Genomic DNA, 15735 nt, shown 5'->3' with positions numbered 1-15735 from the left:
GATTCTATTTCCCTTCAGTGCAAACCTGTCAGTAATTTGAGTGACTTGCTCAAGATGTGAGTCTCTTCACCCTGAAATCCGAGCCTACTTCTCCCCTACACTGCTCCAAAATTGCCTGGTTTAGTGCTAGCACAGATATATATGCTAAAGTGTGCCAGTCATCTTAATTCTGGCAGCATAGATCCATTTATAGTGCATTTCAAACTCAGAGCAATATGTGTTTTATTTCATTGGAATAACACATATTCTGTTCCTCACCCTGAGAATAATTTGTCTGTGTCCTGCTTCCACGTGATTCCAGACTATGGTTTCTTTGGCTAAGATTCCCTCCATTTCCTATACACACCCCTGAAAGTGCATTATGCCATTTGCTGACAAAATAAGGTTTGTTCTATTCTCAGACGAAATCATATAATACACACTGCTCACTGATGTCCCATGTTTCTGAGTTTCAAAGCATTTGGTAGCTGAAGACATGGGTGTGAACTTAACCACTTCATGACTGCTGGTCTCCGCTGTGATGAGCTCTGCAGACAGCAAGTTGTGCTCCTCTTTCTCCCAGTTATTGGTATGGGAACTAGGGCATGGGAGTATTTTCACACAGAAATGTGAAACAACAAATATAAAAAAATTTATATTTGCTTCACTGTAAAGGTTGATTTCCCAATGCAATTTGAAATCTGTGAGACTAAGATTATGGGCTTTTTTTATTTCTACTAAACAAGTTATGCAGTATTGCACTTGGACTTTTTCCATTATATAACTCATATTCCCAGGGGCTCCAGCTCCTCCCAAGTATCTTGCATCCTTTCTGATATTTTAAATGATAATATTTACAGCAAATGACATATTATGGACTAGGAAGAATTTTCAGAGATGGAAATAGGCTTCCAATGAAGTAGGTGGAACCACTTACACATTGAATGTTTTTGTACTCATTGATTTTAAGAATACTTGTGAGCCTGTAAAGATGGAAAAACCAACAACAAGCCCTTTCCATTTTCTCTAGGGGAGTAAATAGAGAAGAGTAAGAATGCCAGTCTCCAAGACCCCTGCTAACAATAATAGTTTGAGATATTTGTTCTATTTTGGGAAATGCTTCCTTCCCATATAGACTGAAAGCCCTATATATTAGAGAGCTCCTCTGCATTGAATATGCCTCATTTCTGTTGCTTGCCTCACACACAAATGGTCTGCAGTTTTAAGCAGTGGTTTTCTCACTGCTGAAAAGAGGATTTGTGCTAATACTCCCTTTGGAGTCATCTGTAAATAACTGAAATTGTTCTTCACAGTGTTGTTCCTGACCACGGCTGCTTCCTCAAGGAACTTCTTCAGCTTTTATTTTGTGGCACGGCTTCCATTTATTGTTCACAGTCCAGAGCAGCATTCTCAGATCACTGTGCTGAGCAGATAGATTAGGTACACTTCTTACCAGGCATATTACACTGAGGGATATTTGCTGAAGCAAAAGTATTACCTATGGCAACAGCTGTGATCCCTGTTACTCCTAGGCTTTCTTCTCTTGGGGTGATCTTTGTCCTTTGTACACTTTGTTTTATAGAATTAGCTGTATGATACCCAGGCCTGTTTTGGTTGTTATTATTAAGTACCACTTCTGGCAGCACACTCTTTTGTACATCAGTGTGTAGCTTAAAATCATTTAATAACTATTTCCTTTCATTTTTTAATGGAGAATTTGACTGTGGTGTTATTGGGTATTCACAATTTTGTGCATTTTATACAAGCCCTTGCAAACTCTTGCAAAATGATGTCATTAAGTTTCTTGCAAAATTTATACACAAGCTGAGCTTTGTCTTGGCTCCAGCATCTTCCTGAGCAGTTGTTAGAGCTCTGTCTTTCTAAATTAGGTTCATTTGAATGAGATAGTTCAGATTTATTTATTTATTCAAATAATTCTTTTTGCTCTTGAGTGATGCCTACATTTTATATACTTCATTCTGGTCTAGACTATTTCTGATGAGAGCCAAATTTCTTTGACAAAATCAGACAAGGATTTTTGGGTTTTTCTTTCACTTCCTTTCCCTTCCCCCAGTGTTTTGTTCACCTAATCAGTGTTGGGTCCTCTTTCTAGGTTATTTTTCATCTCCTAATTCTTTAATTAAGCCACTGGCTTTTTGCAGTTTCATTATTTTTAAATACAACACACTCAAAGTCTTTACTATTACATGAAATTTAAAAATACTCTTTGAAGTTTTTCTGTGGCTTCAGCTATCTTCCTGTTGGATTTAAGTGCTGTGTATCACAGTTAGCCATTCAGTAGTAATATGATTAATAATCAAAATATCTTTTGATTCTTTTCTTACAGACACAAAATGAAATACTGCAGATACCAGTAATACTTTTCCATCCTCCCTACCTCCATGCATTTTATGGCTACTGAGCTCTTTGGCCTTTTGTTCTGGCTCCATTTCATGGCCCTGTGGGATTCAGCAGCTGCCCAGTGTTTCTAGCACTTAACCCTCTGTGGCCTAATCTTTATGTCTGAAACCAGGATGACAATTTCTGCACTCAAACCCTGTTGTGGATGCAGCCAATCCTGTGGCTGCTGTATGAACTCTTTACCTTTGAAGTGGTAGTGAAGAGGAAGCTACCATCTTCAGGCAGGGATACCAGCTGGTGCCACGCCTGTCTCAGTGCTGTGCACTAAAAGGTTCAGAAATTTCCCAGGATTCTTCCCTGCAGCGTAGAAAGATCTCACCCACATCAGCTCGTTCATAAGGAGAAAATGTGTCCAATGTAATTCTCTGCAGCACGGTCTCTTGTACATTGGTTTTGGATTAAAAAAAAAATTACCAGCTTTTAAAAAACAACCACATTAAACAACCATTATTAAACCAAAATAAATACAAATTGCCTGCTTCTTTACTGAATGGAAGGTGGTAGGTAGGAAAACAATTACATGTTATCTAGATTGCTGAACCAGCATAAAGATATATTCTTCCTCAGGAACTATTTTTGACTCTATTTCTGTATTTCAAATACTTGTGGAAATAAGAAAGAAGATATTTTTCTTCCCTAGAGTGACTCATTTTGTTAACAAAGATCCAGGGAATATTATATCTGGATGAGAATATGAGAAGCTATGAGAAAAGTTAATCTGTAAATTCCAAATTATAACTTAATTGTCAAGTTGAAATAAGTGAAATTTGATTGAGTATACCACACTATCTTTTTTAATCATACTTATGTTGGGGCTTAGAGAGCCACTGACTCACTCTGCTAGAGCAAATTCTTTACACACAATAGAAGAAATCAGGTTCACATGTCTTTATCAGGCAATAGACCTAATCTTATAAAATGTCCATTAGAAGTACCTACATTTTTGGTTCAGCAAATTTCTCTGTAAAAATCTATTCTTTTTGTTTGAGCATATTATTTAATGTAAAATATGTCTGCTTTAAAAATAAATTTTTTACCTTCTTGCTCAATATATTGGTAAAATTTCAGAAAGTTAGGATTCTGATTTTAAAATCAGTTTCTACAAACTGGAGCAGAACACAAACTGATTTTCTTTCAAACCTCAGAAGAAATAGCTCTTCACAAAAAATGATCACTCTTTACATAAGTCAAGATGCAACCAGCCTCCTCCACATTCCTCCTACAAAATGTTCAGTTTAGATTTTGCCAATTACTTGCACTCTAATTTGAAGAATTCCATCTATGCACAGAAGAATCCCCCAGTTTTCAAGGCTCTATTTTCAGCACAAACTGCACAACTACCAGCCAAAGCTGGGAAGTTTCTGGTATGGTCTTGCTTATTAGTACATTTCTATGTGCTTATACATATGTGCACAGAAAGGGATACTTTTTTGTGTTTAGTGTTTTACATAAAGCTATTCATTATTCCATGAATTTCAGACCGGGGCTCACAGTCCTTTATTAAATGATTGACAAATAATTGAATGATATTGAACAGAAGCATTAATCTAAAGACCAGTCTTTTTCCTTTCCCATACAACTTCCATTTACAAGGTCTTCCCTTCTTCAAATAATCTCCATGAGTTCATTTTTTAATGTATAACCACTCTTGAACTTGTTCTTCTCTTCCTAATGGGAAAATTAAAGTTAATTTTTGTGCTTATGTTGCACATTTATCAAATGGTGATACTTTCAAAACCTGAACAGCACTGTCTTCCCAGAAGTACACGGAAGTCAGTTTTATTTATAAGCATGCAGACTTCTGTCCTGTTTCCTGTGAATAGAAAAACCCCAAACAACTCGATCAATACAAGATTTCTCCCTCCTAGCTGCAGGAATAATGTTCTCATGTGCTGCATTAAAGTAGGTTAAAACATATCACTTAGGTTGGAAGGTCTAAGCTTCTGGCAAAAAAGGAATAGAAAACCATCAACAAAGGATTATTTTCCTGCAGAAGGCAAACAGAAAGAACAGATGTAAAGGTCTGTGATCTGTTTATTTGCTATGGGAGTAACCAGGTAGCACAATACCTGTGCCATGCAGTTACTTGAAATGTGTCTGAACTTCACCTCAAGGCCTTTTGGGAATACATGATGAAATCGCCCTTTGTTAGTGCCCTAGTTCAAGATCTACATTTTTCCAAGGGAATTTTTCTCCATAAAGCACAGATGAGAAGGATAGAGTCATTCAGAATATAGTTGCAGCTTATGAATTTAACTTTCAATGACTTTCAACAAATCTTTAGTAGAAGATTTACCAAACACAAAATTCATATTTAGTAGGCTGGAGCTGTAAAGTAAAATGAAGGGATAAATGTGAAAGTACTCATATCAAACAGTATCAATTCCGTGTTACAAAATCAACTACACAGGGGCTGCAGATTCTCATCTACAGATGAATATAGATTGCTGACCATATGTAGAATTATAACATAGCTGCAAAGACAGTGACTAACAAATACCACAAATTCAGAGTACTGCATCAATTCTGAAAGGATTCTTTCCCCCCTGACATGCCATATCCAATCTCTCCAAGCCTACCAGGATGACTTCAGTCACTCATAGCATTTCTGCCATGGATTTGTTTCACTAGATGAGGTAAAGAGGGAATCTGCTTCTCTCTCCTGTGCCAGCTTTGTTTTGAGTCCCAAGGCATTGCAGAGTTCGTGTGTCAGCAGGCGGATGGAAGAGATTAAATTGTGTTCACTCAAATTTACCCAAAAAATTAATTCAGATGTTCTGAGCACTGGACTTTTGATGTCCCAGTCCCTAGTCTTGACAACTTTGTGGCAAGTAGGCAATTTCTTTAACTATAATGAACTATATTTTGTGAATTTCCTCTCATTTGAAGAATAGAGGAGTGGCTTTTTTTTTCTCTTCCCTCTTTTGCTTTACTAGTGAAGATTTTTAGCAATTATTAATGTGTTATATTCAGTTTAGTTAAATCCCTTGATATGCTGCTCAAGCAGCATAGCAGTCTTGTGGCTTAACATACCACAAAGAAGCTTTTCTCATCATTTGGGGACAGAAAAATAAATATCAGTGTATAAACATCTATAATAGATGAAATTAAACAGCCTGAAAGAACACAAAGTTAGCGAGCACTGGGAATTAATATGTGAACTTAAAAAAAAATCAGCTGCCTGAAAAGGAGATGGCAAGGAGCTCTGGTGAAAGAAGAGTTAGAGTTCTGGAGAAAGGCAATTAGGAAATTGTTCAAGTATTGGATTTAGAACCGATGGTATTTAAACATTTTCATCCACCTTGGCAAACAGAGAAGGAGTATGCTGATGCAATGTGCCAGTGCCATGTATTCTATGTTTTATCAGGTCATGGCTACATTCCAGCTAAAATATATAAAAGGCCATATGGATGTCTTTTCATTGCATGCTAATCTGCTACTGCCAAAACAGCTTGGCTTCTGGCCCACTCTACACCACTGCTCTTCCCAAGCATGCAGAAAGAGAGCAGGACACAAACCTGATGACTGTTTTGGGAAGTCTGGGTGCATATTCTGGGAAAGCTGCAGAGTCTTCCCTGTTATTAGCTCTTCCAAGGGGCTCTTGCTGTCCTCATCTTGATATGACCAGGTGTCTGTATCATGTGAATAGGAGCATGCATGTATTCAGGACACATGGGTTTAAAGAACATAAGATTCCTGATATATGACCTATAGATGGGCTAGGGAAGGATGTTCACACCGAGGCAAAGAGAAAGGAAGAAATCCTGTGTTAGTCTAAACTGCCTCTGTTGCCAAGAGTTAAATAAGTTAAGCTACCTAGTAAGACTTAAGGGGATATTTGAGGACCCGAGAAAAACCCACTGCTATTTTTTCAGATGATAGCTTTCAAGTCTCCAAGTTTAAAATTAATAGTCAGAAACAGGAAGGGGGGAAAAGAAACAGTCATTCCTACTTTCAGGCATTAAAAATAACCACTTTTTTTTTTTTTCCCTGCATGTTTAGGCATTTCATTTTCTTTACACCAAAGATTCAGAAGTATCTGGAGGAGTATCTCTGTTTGCAAACTATTGTTTGTACTTATTCCAAACTTCAGTGGGCAGCTGGGTGAGATTGACTGACATGATACACAATGTGGTTATACTACACAACTTCTCTTCTGCTTACTTATAAATTTTTGTCCATGTATCTGAACTGCATCTATTTTCTTACAACCAGTAGATTTCAGTAGATTCTTGAATGAGAATTATTCTACATAATTCTGCATAAATGGATGCTATTGATAAGTATAGTCATACAGTGGGCAGGGGAAAGAAATAGATGATTTACATCTTATGCAAATGACTTTTCACAATAATTGATCAGATTGGTCAGATTTGGACTGCATGTGGTATAACAAACAGCAACTAATACATAATTTTTAACAAGAATACTAGCACAGGACCACTATTCCCAAATAACCCCTTCCCAAATATAGTCTCCTGTCTTCCAAAAACCTAGGGCTTGGGAATTCCCAGAACTGTGGGTTTGCTCAGGCTCTTGTTTTTAACAGCCATCAGATTCCTTTCTGAATTTGCCTGACATCTTTGTGAAGCTATGTCCTCTTTTTCTTTTTGTTTCATTTGGTTCTTTGGGTTTTTTGGGTTTTTTTTTTATTTGTTTGTTTGTTTGTTTCTATGGATTGGTTTGGGGTTTTGGTTTGGTTTTTTTTTTTTGTTTTTTTCTGGGTTTATTTTGTTGATGAGTCTCAGCTTTTCAATCTTTCCTCATATTGAAGTGACTCTAATTTTCTCTGTTCCGTACCCAATATTTTTTCAAATTTTAGTATAACATTTCAAAGATTAAATAATTAGAACTATTGAAAATATTAAATACAGGGACATAATGTTGATATATGCAAATTCTCATTAATATTTTCTGGTATGTTTGGTGTGGTTTGGGTTTTTTTTTCCTTATCTCTCCTTCTAAGAATATAGTCCAGTGCTGTGATTTTCTTCTTATCTGCTACTGAACACTCAATCTGACATTTTCAAAGACATGCACCATTTTTTTTCAGTAATAGCTACTTTATAGCCCATAATTTTGTATGCATATATAAGTTTCCATATTCTGAAATTAATTTCCCAGTCCATTTGTCTTGTCTCTTGTAAATGTATTGCAATGCCTAAGCCTGAAAAGTACAGTTGGTGCCAGAAGATTATAAACCCATAAAAAAATAAAGAAAAAACTTCAGTAGATATGCATGCCCAGAATTAAAGGTGTGTTTCTGAATAAAGGCATTTCCATGCCAATACAGAAGATATGTTTGAGGGAAGATACTGAAGCATTAAGTCTACTAAAATTGTTGAAACGTCAGTTGAAGTCTGGACAAAGTGTTACAGCAAATGCCAGAACTATTTCAGAGAAAAGACTCTAGTTTCAAAGATATCCAAAGACTATGGGAATGCCAATAGGATTTTAATCTTTGTGCAAGCCTGAAGCTACTGAAAGCCAAAAACATTTAAATAAGGATTCAATATCAGAGGAATAACACAAAATCAGAAAAATGAGGGAAAGGTGTTTTCCTTTTCAAGACAATCCAGAGAATTTCTTGTACCAGAAGACCTAGTTGAAAAGAAAATCTTTAAAACAAATTACAATCAGAAGAGATCAATTCCATCAAACTTTTATCTGCATACAAGGAAGTAAGTGCACCATCATAAAAACCATTAACTTTGTAGTGTCTCTGTTGGTCAGGTGATTCAAATATTTATATGAATTATGCAGGAAGCCTTCAGGAAAACTAATGAATATTTCATATGATAAATAAGGTATTACCCTTTCTCTTCTTTCAGATTTTTTCCTGAGACTAATTGCTACCTAGATGCCTAGAAAAACATTAGATATGTTTTGCTAGGTTATAGATCAATCATAGACAAGTGCTTTTGCTTATTTATGCCTCTAAAAGGATGAACTCAGAAATAACCAGTCATGAATCTTACAGAAAAAGAATTGCTCTGTAATAATTTCTGAATATGATTAATTTGGTACTAGGGTCTTTTCTTTTTGAATATACAGGTCTTGTCTAATGATAAATAGATAGAAAGAAACAGGAGAAAAAGAAAAGGAAAAAAAAATTACTCCTTCCCATCTCATTAGAAATAAGCAGTTAAGAGAAAATCTTATGAAAGACAAGGTCGGGGGGGGAGGGTTGGGGGGTGATAAAAGAGAAGATAAAGACTACTGTAATTCTGTTAGTTTTCTAAAGAAGTTATCTGCTGTTAATAACTTTGATACCAGACAAATGAACAGACACCTCTTGGTGGATCTGAAGATGGTAAGACTACCAGGGAATAGGAGTATGGATGTAAATACAACAGTCTCTGTGCTTTGTCCTTACTGTTAAAATAAGCCAAACCTTGTATTTGCATCCATTTATAGATATTTGTGCTGTGGGTACAAGTGTAAATACTATTCAGCAGGAGAGTTTTGCACTCTCATCCTGAATCAACGAAAGCCTCCTGCTCTTATTTCCAATGTATATAGAATTATAAATTAGTAGATTTGCTAATCACTTCCTCTCAGTCCAAGAATCTAGAGTTGGGACTCTGAGGAAGACAGATAGAACGGTAAGTTATAAATGTACATATTGTAAATATCTCTAAAGAGAGAGCACCCTTTTTTTTTCTTTTCTTTCTCTGAGTGATCATCTCTGGAGGTATTCACATCAGGGAAGGTTCCAAAAACTCTTAGGCAGAGCCCTCAAAAATTGATATTGGGGGATTATTTGTAGCAAAAAGACAGAAATTTGTTGATGCTATCTAGCATATCTTCAACAGTTTAATCCTATTTTTGATTTGATCTATTGCAACCAGCCGTTGGCTAGTACAAAATTGTGAAGAGAAAAAAGAACTACTACTAAGAAATTTAAAAATTAAGAAAAGCTGAAGAAAGCAAAAAAAGTATGACATCTACTGCAGTACTGATGATAGAGTGAGTTTCAAACAAATATCTAAGGGGAACTAACACTGCAAGGTCACAATTTTTAATTATGCATTCTCTGGCAAAAAAAGAAAAAGCAGACCAGACATATAGGCAGCTGATCCCAGGCCGATATGCAGCAGCTAACTTTTGGGTGTTAACCACGCCCCCAACAAGTCAGGATCAACTGTGCTCAGTAGCAGCTCAGAGAAATCCACCTGAAGAAGTCATCCACATCTGAGTGTATTAGAGAATAATTTTTCACCACAACTCAAGCAGATTATCAGCAACAAGGGCAAGTGTTGGGCACTGGGCTCTTCTGGGTGGAACCCCTTTGACACCAGAGATTAGCCATATTTTTCACTTTTACCTATAGAAAATCCCTACGCACCAGTCTAGTGGAAGTTGAATAAGAATTATCCATTTTACGTATTTTAATTTACCATCACCAGATTCTGTCATTGTCTGAGACTCATTCAAGAACCTGCAATACAAACATCCCAGCTAAATTGGATAGTTGGTAAACAAGTGCAAGTCTCAGCAATTCGTGTCGTGTCAGCTAAAATCATAGTAAATATAGATGATAGCCAAGGGACACTTGGGGCTGCTGAAAAGGAGAGTCTTCTTGAACATCTATAAATTTATTTTAGCTTACATTCATTTTCTAATATATATCCTACTTATTCTAGTCCACCATCATGCTGGCCAGCACAAATTGTCACAGAACAAAATTTTCAATAATATATCAATTTTGAATAAAAAAAAAGCTTTCCTGAGAGACATGAAATTGGCTGTCCCTGCTCATGTAATTTTTTGGATGTCATTGTTTTCAACAGCTGCAAGACAAAATGAAGCAGGCACATCCAGACTTTATTTACGTTTTTAAATTTTATATAGTTTGAAATTCAGTCCCAGGAAAATGTTCATGAAAAAAGTATCTCTTTTGCATACTCATCTAGATTTAAGAAAATTTGCAAATATGGATTTCTGACCCAGCCATTTGAGCCAGAATGCCTCCCACAGTTTTGCTACATGTGCACATTTGTTTGTTATATTATCCCCTTTTCTCTCCAACCCTAAAATAATCCTGTGTATTCCCAGGAACAGACGTGGTTATCATCTACAATAAGCAATATTCTAACCTGAACTGACAAAAAATTAAAGCTCCACTGCCTAAAAGCTTAATATTAATAGATATTATTTTAAAAGACAGTAAGAAAAAAATGAAATCAAGGTTTGCAATAGATATCAATATGCATCTGGTTCTACAAAGCCAAAAGCTACTCTGTTTTGGAAAGTAGAATACTCCAAGAAAGTGAAGAGTCAATTGAATCTCTAAAATCATCAGTAATTTCTAATTTCTGTGCAGTTGTTTTGTGGTACCAGACAGGCCAACAGAAGTGTTAGAACTTTGTATACTGGAATGAGGATGGAATTTGATTGATGTGTAGAGGAGGAACCTTAAAATTCACAGTCAAACACCTTTTCTCCTAACACTACTGTCTCACTGGAAACCGACTTCCTCTTAGTGCGACATTTCTGTTATCTTGCTTGTCTTAATGTAAATTAATTACTGTATAAGAGTGTTTATTAGATAATTATTATTACTTGTATCAACAATGAGTTCTCCATAAAATCTAAAAATATATTCTGCATCTAATGTATAATGTAAAGATATTGTTTCTTGTTAAAAAATATTCCTTTGGAAAACACTAAAGCAGTTTTATAATGTGATTTCCTTTGGTATTCTTAAAGGAGAATAGCAGAATTAGGCTTACTGTAAAGCACACAGAAAAGCAGAATGAATAGTAAGAATTAAGATTGTGAGACACCAAAACTGAATTGTAGGGTTGTACAGCTTACCTACCCCTACAGCCCTTAAAGTTAAGAGTGTCCACTTGTAAATCCCTAGAAATTCCATCTTGTGAGGAAATTAAGTACCAAATTTCTGTTTCAAGAACAATTCAGTCTTGTCAGTCTGCAGCTAGAGAATCCTAAAATCACAAAGAATTGGTTGAAATAGGTGAACACTTAAAATTTATACTTAACTACTGACTGATATGAATATCAAACAGAAGGAGCCCTCTGGAAAGTGACCTGAAGCTTCTCACAAAAAAACCTAGACCACAGAGTGTACACTCTTTAGGATAAGGAAAAGCAGACATGTTCTCCCCAGATCACTTCCCTAATGACCCAACCCACAGTGCAACCTCCAGCAGAGCAGTCAATGTCAGCACATGAACTTTACACAGCTGAAAAAGACAGCAATTGAGGCTGCATCATCATGAAGGACTGGGATCTGTAAGAGACAACAAATCTAAAATTAGGAAAAGCCAAGAAAACTTTAATGCTAAGAGAGAATGGTGTCCGCCTCTCATTTCTTTGAGAGGCAGCATGTTCCATTCCACAGTTTGTAATGGATTACATCAGACTTAATTTTGGAGAGAAAAATATAACTAGCTGTCCCAACATAACATTTTTCCACACAGGAAATGACAGAACAGTTTGCAGGACACTGCATGAATGTGCAATGAATGCTCCCAACTCTCATTGAACCAGAACTGACTCATTATAATGCAAGTAATGCAAGTGAATATCATCATAACGCACAGGGCCTTTCTGGCCTTATTATGGCAAGCTATAGGTTTTAGTTATATTTTCCCTTCTAGGCAATCAGATAAAGAAATATAAAAATGATTTGGAAGCAAGAATCTTCTGTTTCTGTTGGAAGTGAACAGAAGGTTAATGGCATTGTTTTTACACTACATATCCTCTCTGTGAATCCAGTGTCTCATGGTGATAGCTGTAAGAACTGATTATTAAACTCTCAAACAATTTCCAGAATGATTTATACATAAACTAAGTGAATTTTTTTTACATAGATGATTTAACTTGTAAACTTTCTTATGAAAGTTTTGGCAACTGATAATAAAAAATTGGATAGCAGTCTTTGCTTGCTAGTAGAATAATTGGTAACATACAAGATGTGGATGTGGTCCACAACTGCAAGAATTCCCATTATTTGCTGCTGAAAGGTCAGTAACAGTATTACATATACTGAATGCTGCTACTGGGAAGACTCAGAGACTTCTTCCAGTGAAATGTTACACCATTTGCTAAAAGGTAGAGGACTCTGAGATAAAAAACTCTTAAGACAATGAAGAAGAAATGGTGACAATTTCTCTCCTAAACTCACAATTGTATTTACAGTCTTGGAGTAAACAGCATGGAAATAATTTTGGACATGTTTTTTTCTGATGCAGTGATGATGCACTAGAAGACTGCTTGTGCAGATGAACAGAAGTATTTAAATAGTGAACAATGGAGAAAATTATCTGCAATAGCAATTCTCTCTCTTGTCTGAATTGACAAGACACTGAAGTTATAGCTTCAGGAATGTAAATGACATTTTATTTTGACCTTCTGGCTCCAGGCAGAAATCTGAAATTATGGTGAAAACTGTATAAAAATTCACACATCCGCTTCTTAACTGTATTAGTTTTCTTACAAAAGCAGAGATGTATAGTCAGAAAAGCTTGGCCATGTGTAGGTGTTTGCTTAAAGAAATTTTGCATTCATAACTTTCCCTCAATTGTATTCGAAGACATACTTACAATCACACATGTTTTCTTATCTTGTTTGTTGTTAGTCTTCTATTAGCCTTATCTTATCTTTCTTCATGTAAGGAATTTGGAGCAGATGAGCATCATGCTTGGAGAAAGAAAGCAAGCCCTTCCATGCACAAAAGAGGGACTAAAGCCATTGTCATGGCAACAGGAATGAGATGCGAATGCTCTGGTTGCCTGTATTTTAGTACATAGATAAAGATAGTATAAGTTTAGACTGAAAGTGTAATATTCCTTGATTCTGCTTTTAAATTATAGATTAAGTCATATAAATTTCAAGGAAAAAACATTTAAACTGATTGGTGCACTAATTAATTTAAAGATCTTATAATTTTCAAGAATGTGAAACAGTGCAGAAGTGTTACATAAAAATCAATCTTTTAAATTTATGAACAGTTGTCTCACATTAGTTTATGTTGATAAAATATTCTATTTTCAAGAGAGTCTGTCCTAAATAAAATTATTTCCTGAAATTCAAAATTTAAGCCAACAATATATTCCCTTGCACCCTATAGCATGCAAACTCATAAATTGAAATAAGATCACTGCATTCACTAAATTGAAAAGGTACATGATTTGTAACTGTGTTTTCTCCCTTTGTTGTTCTATAGGAGGATTACATAAATTTGAACAGGCTTTGAGAAGAGCACAGATCCAGTGGTCTTGTACTGTAATCAATATCTGCAGAGCGCATGAATGTCGTCCTTACTTGTACACCTGTGCATTAACTGGGAAAGCATCCTGTGTAAACAAATTATTTGGAATTCTTACACACAGACTATCTTCTAGCATTGATCTTACAGCTGTTATTGACACTAAATTTTTTAGATCACAACTTCCCAAAATATATATTTTTGAATTTGTCTTTATATTCTGTTACATTTCTTTTAATTTAAATTCTTATTTTTAGACATCCTCTTGGCTCCAGGACTGCTGTGTAAAATCTGTTTGATCTCTTGATGTGATATCATATTCCAATGATAAAGCTGAGCCCCAAATGATCCATATAAGCACCTTGGAAAGGGCTGTGCAGGGACTGTTTCTGTGCACCTAAGAACAAAATTCTCTGAGTCACTCTGAAGAGGTATTTCCTCTCCTTGAACACAGAAAAACAAAAGAAAAAGCCTCGTGTGGCCACTGTTTCCCTTTCCACACTGGTCTGCATGGTTGCTGCCATTGAGTGTGCTCCTACATGAAATTATTTAATGCTTTTAATATTTCTGCTTTTCTGACAAAATCTGCTACAAACACATCCAAACACATTTTCTGTTTTATGAACTGGTCCCTTGTGTCTCAGAGAGACATGATCAAAGCCTGAGTTCTAATTTTCAAAATCCCAGTGACTTCAAAATATATATTTAAATAAATTACTACATGGGCATGTGATGGTATTAAGAAACTTTTATAATTTCAATCAAGATGAAACATTCAAACACCTGATGGAGACTGAACAAAGCATCGTCTGGTTTTAGCTACCAACCTAAGCCATCATTGAAAGTAAAACTGAGAAAGATTATTTTGTTCGCCTTTTTTTAATCTCTTTTCTGTCTTTTCTGTTTGAATTCACAGTTACAAATTTTTGGCTTTCAGTAGCATGGCCCCTATGTTAAAACAGATTTAATCAGACTTAAATTGAAGACATTTAGATAAACTGTTGAGATCTACATTTAGTTTAGACACTGTTTTGTTACCTGGGTGAAAACATTAAGATTTTTTATTTCCCATTTTCAGATAGGAGCTTGTATCAGCTGCTATTCTCAGAGTGAAGCAAATCAAATAACCTTTTTTTGTCAAGGGCTTCTCCATTTGGCTTGACAGAAGTCAGAGTCATATTTATCTTCTCATACTGGAGCCATTATTGGCTTGTGTTGGCAGACCTGCACACTTTTCCAATGATAGAAATCCACCTGTGCTTTCCAAGATCTCCAAGCAAGAGGTGTTTAAGGTTATCTGCTGCTGTCTGGCTATAAGAAATGTGGCTGTTTGTCAACCAAGGCAATACTGACTGGTTTTAGGCAAGCAGATGCTGTAAACTGATCTCATCTTTATACAAATATCTCACAAAAGCCACCATGCCAATCCCTTCTGTCCCCTCCCTATTGGTAGAAGACAAATCTTTCTTAAAATAGTATGAATTTTTAGATTCCAAATATTTCACCTTACCAAGGAACTGCAGGTTCACATTTCTCCCTTGGTCTCTAATAGACATGAAAATGTGTATTCACTATGAACTTTTCTTTATTCTTGTAAAGTTTCAGTCCTCATACAATTCCAAGTCACAGATTTGTTGACACCAATGTACTTTGCTGTTTTCCCAGTGACCTCATCTTGGCTAGATGCTCTCTCAGTCCCAGTATTTGCACATTTCCAACTGTCAAATTTCCCTTTTCCCCAGTTTCATTCTGTTTTACCTTGACTGAAGTTTCTAGAACTGTAGAATATCCAACAATTTAAAATAATGAAATAATCTTAAAAGATCCTTCTGCCTGTGATGAGCAGTGGAGCCATGCTCTGATCATCATCCATTTTTTTCTCTCCCCTGTCAAAAACTTTATTTTTGACATTCAATCATTCTCTGTGTGATCGGAACAATTTATCATTAATTTGAAAGTGAAGAATATTTCTAGAATACATACTTTCCTGTTGATTTTCCAATTCCATAAATCCACTTGTCTCTTTTCCTTAAAAAAAATTAGCTACTTTTGAGTGCAAGGAGTTTTAAAGTCTTTTACCATCAGTAGGAATTTAAATA

The sequence above is a fragment of the Molothrus aeneus genome, chromosome Z (genome assembly GCF_037042795.1).
Source record: "Molothrus aeneus isolate 106 chromosome Z, BPBGC_Maene_1.0, whole genome shotgun sequence".
Lineage (NCBI taxonomy): Eukaryota > Metazoa > Chordata > Aves > Passeriformes > Icteridae > Molothrus > Molothrus aeneus.
The sequence above is the reverse complement of the archived record's forward strand: the minus strand, read 5'-3'. Positions refer to the sequence as shown.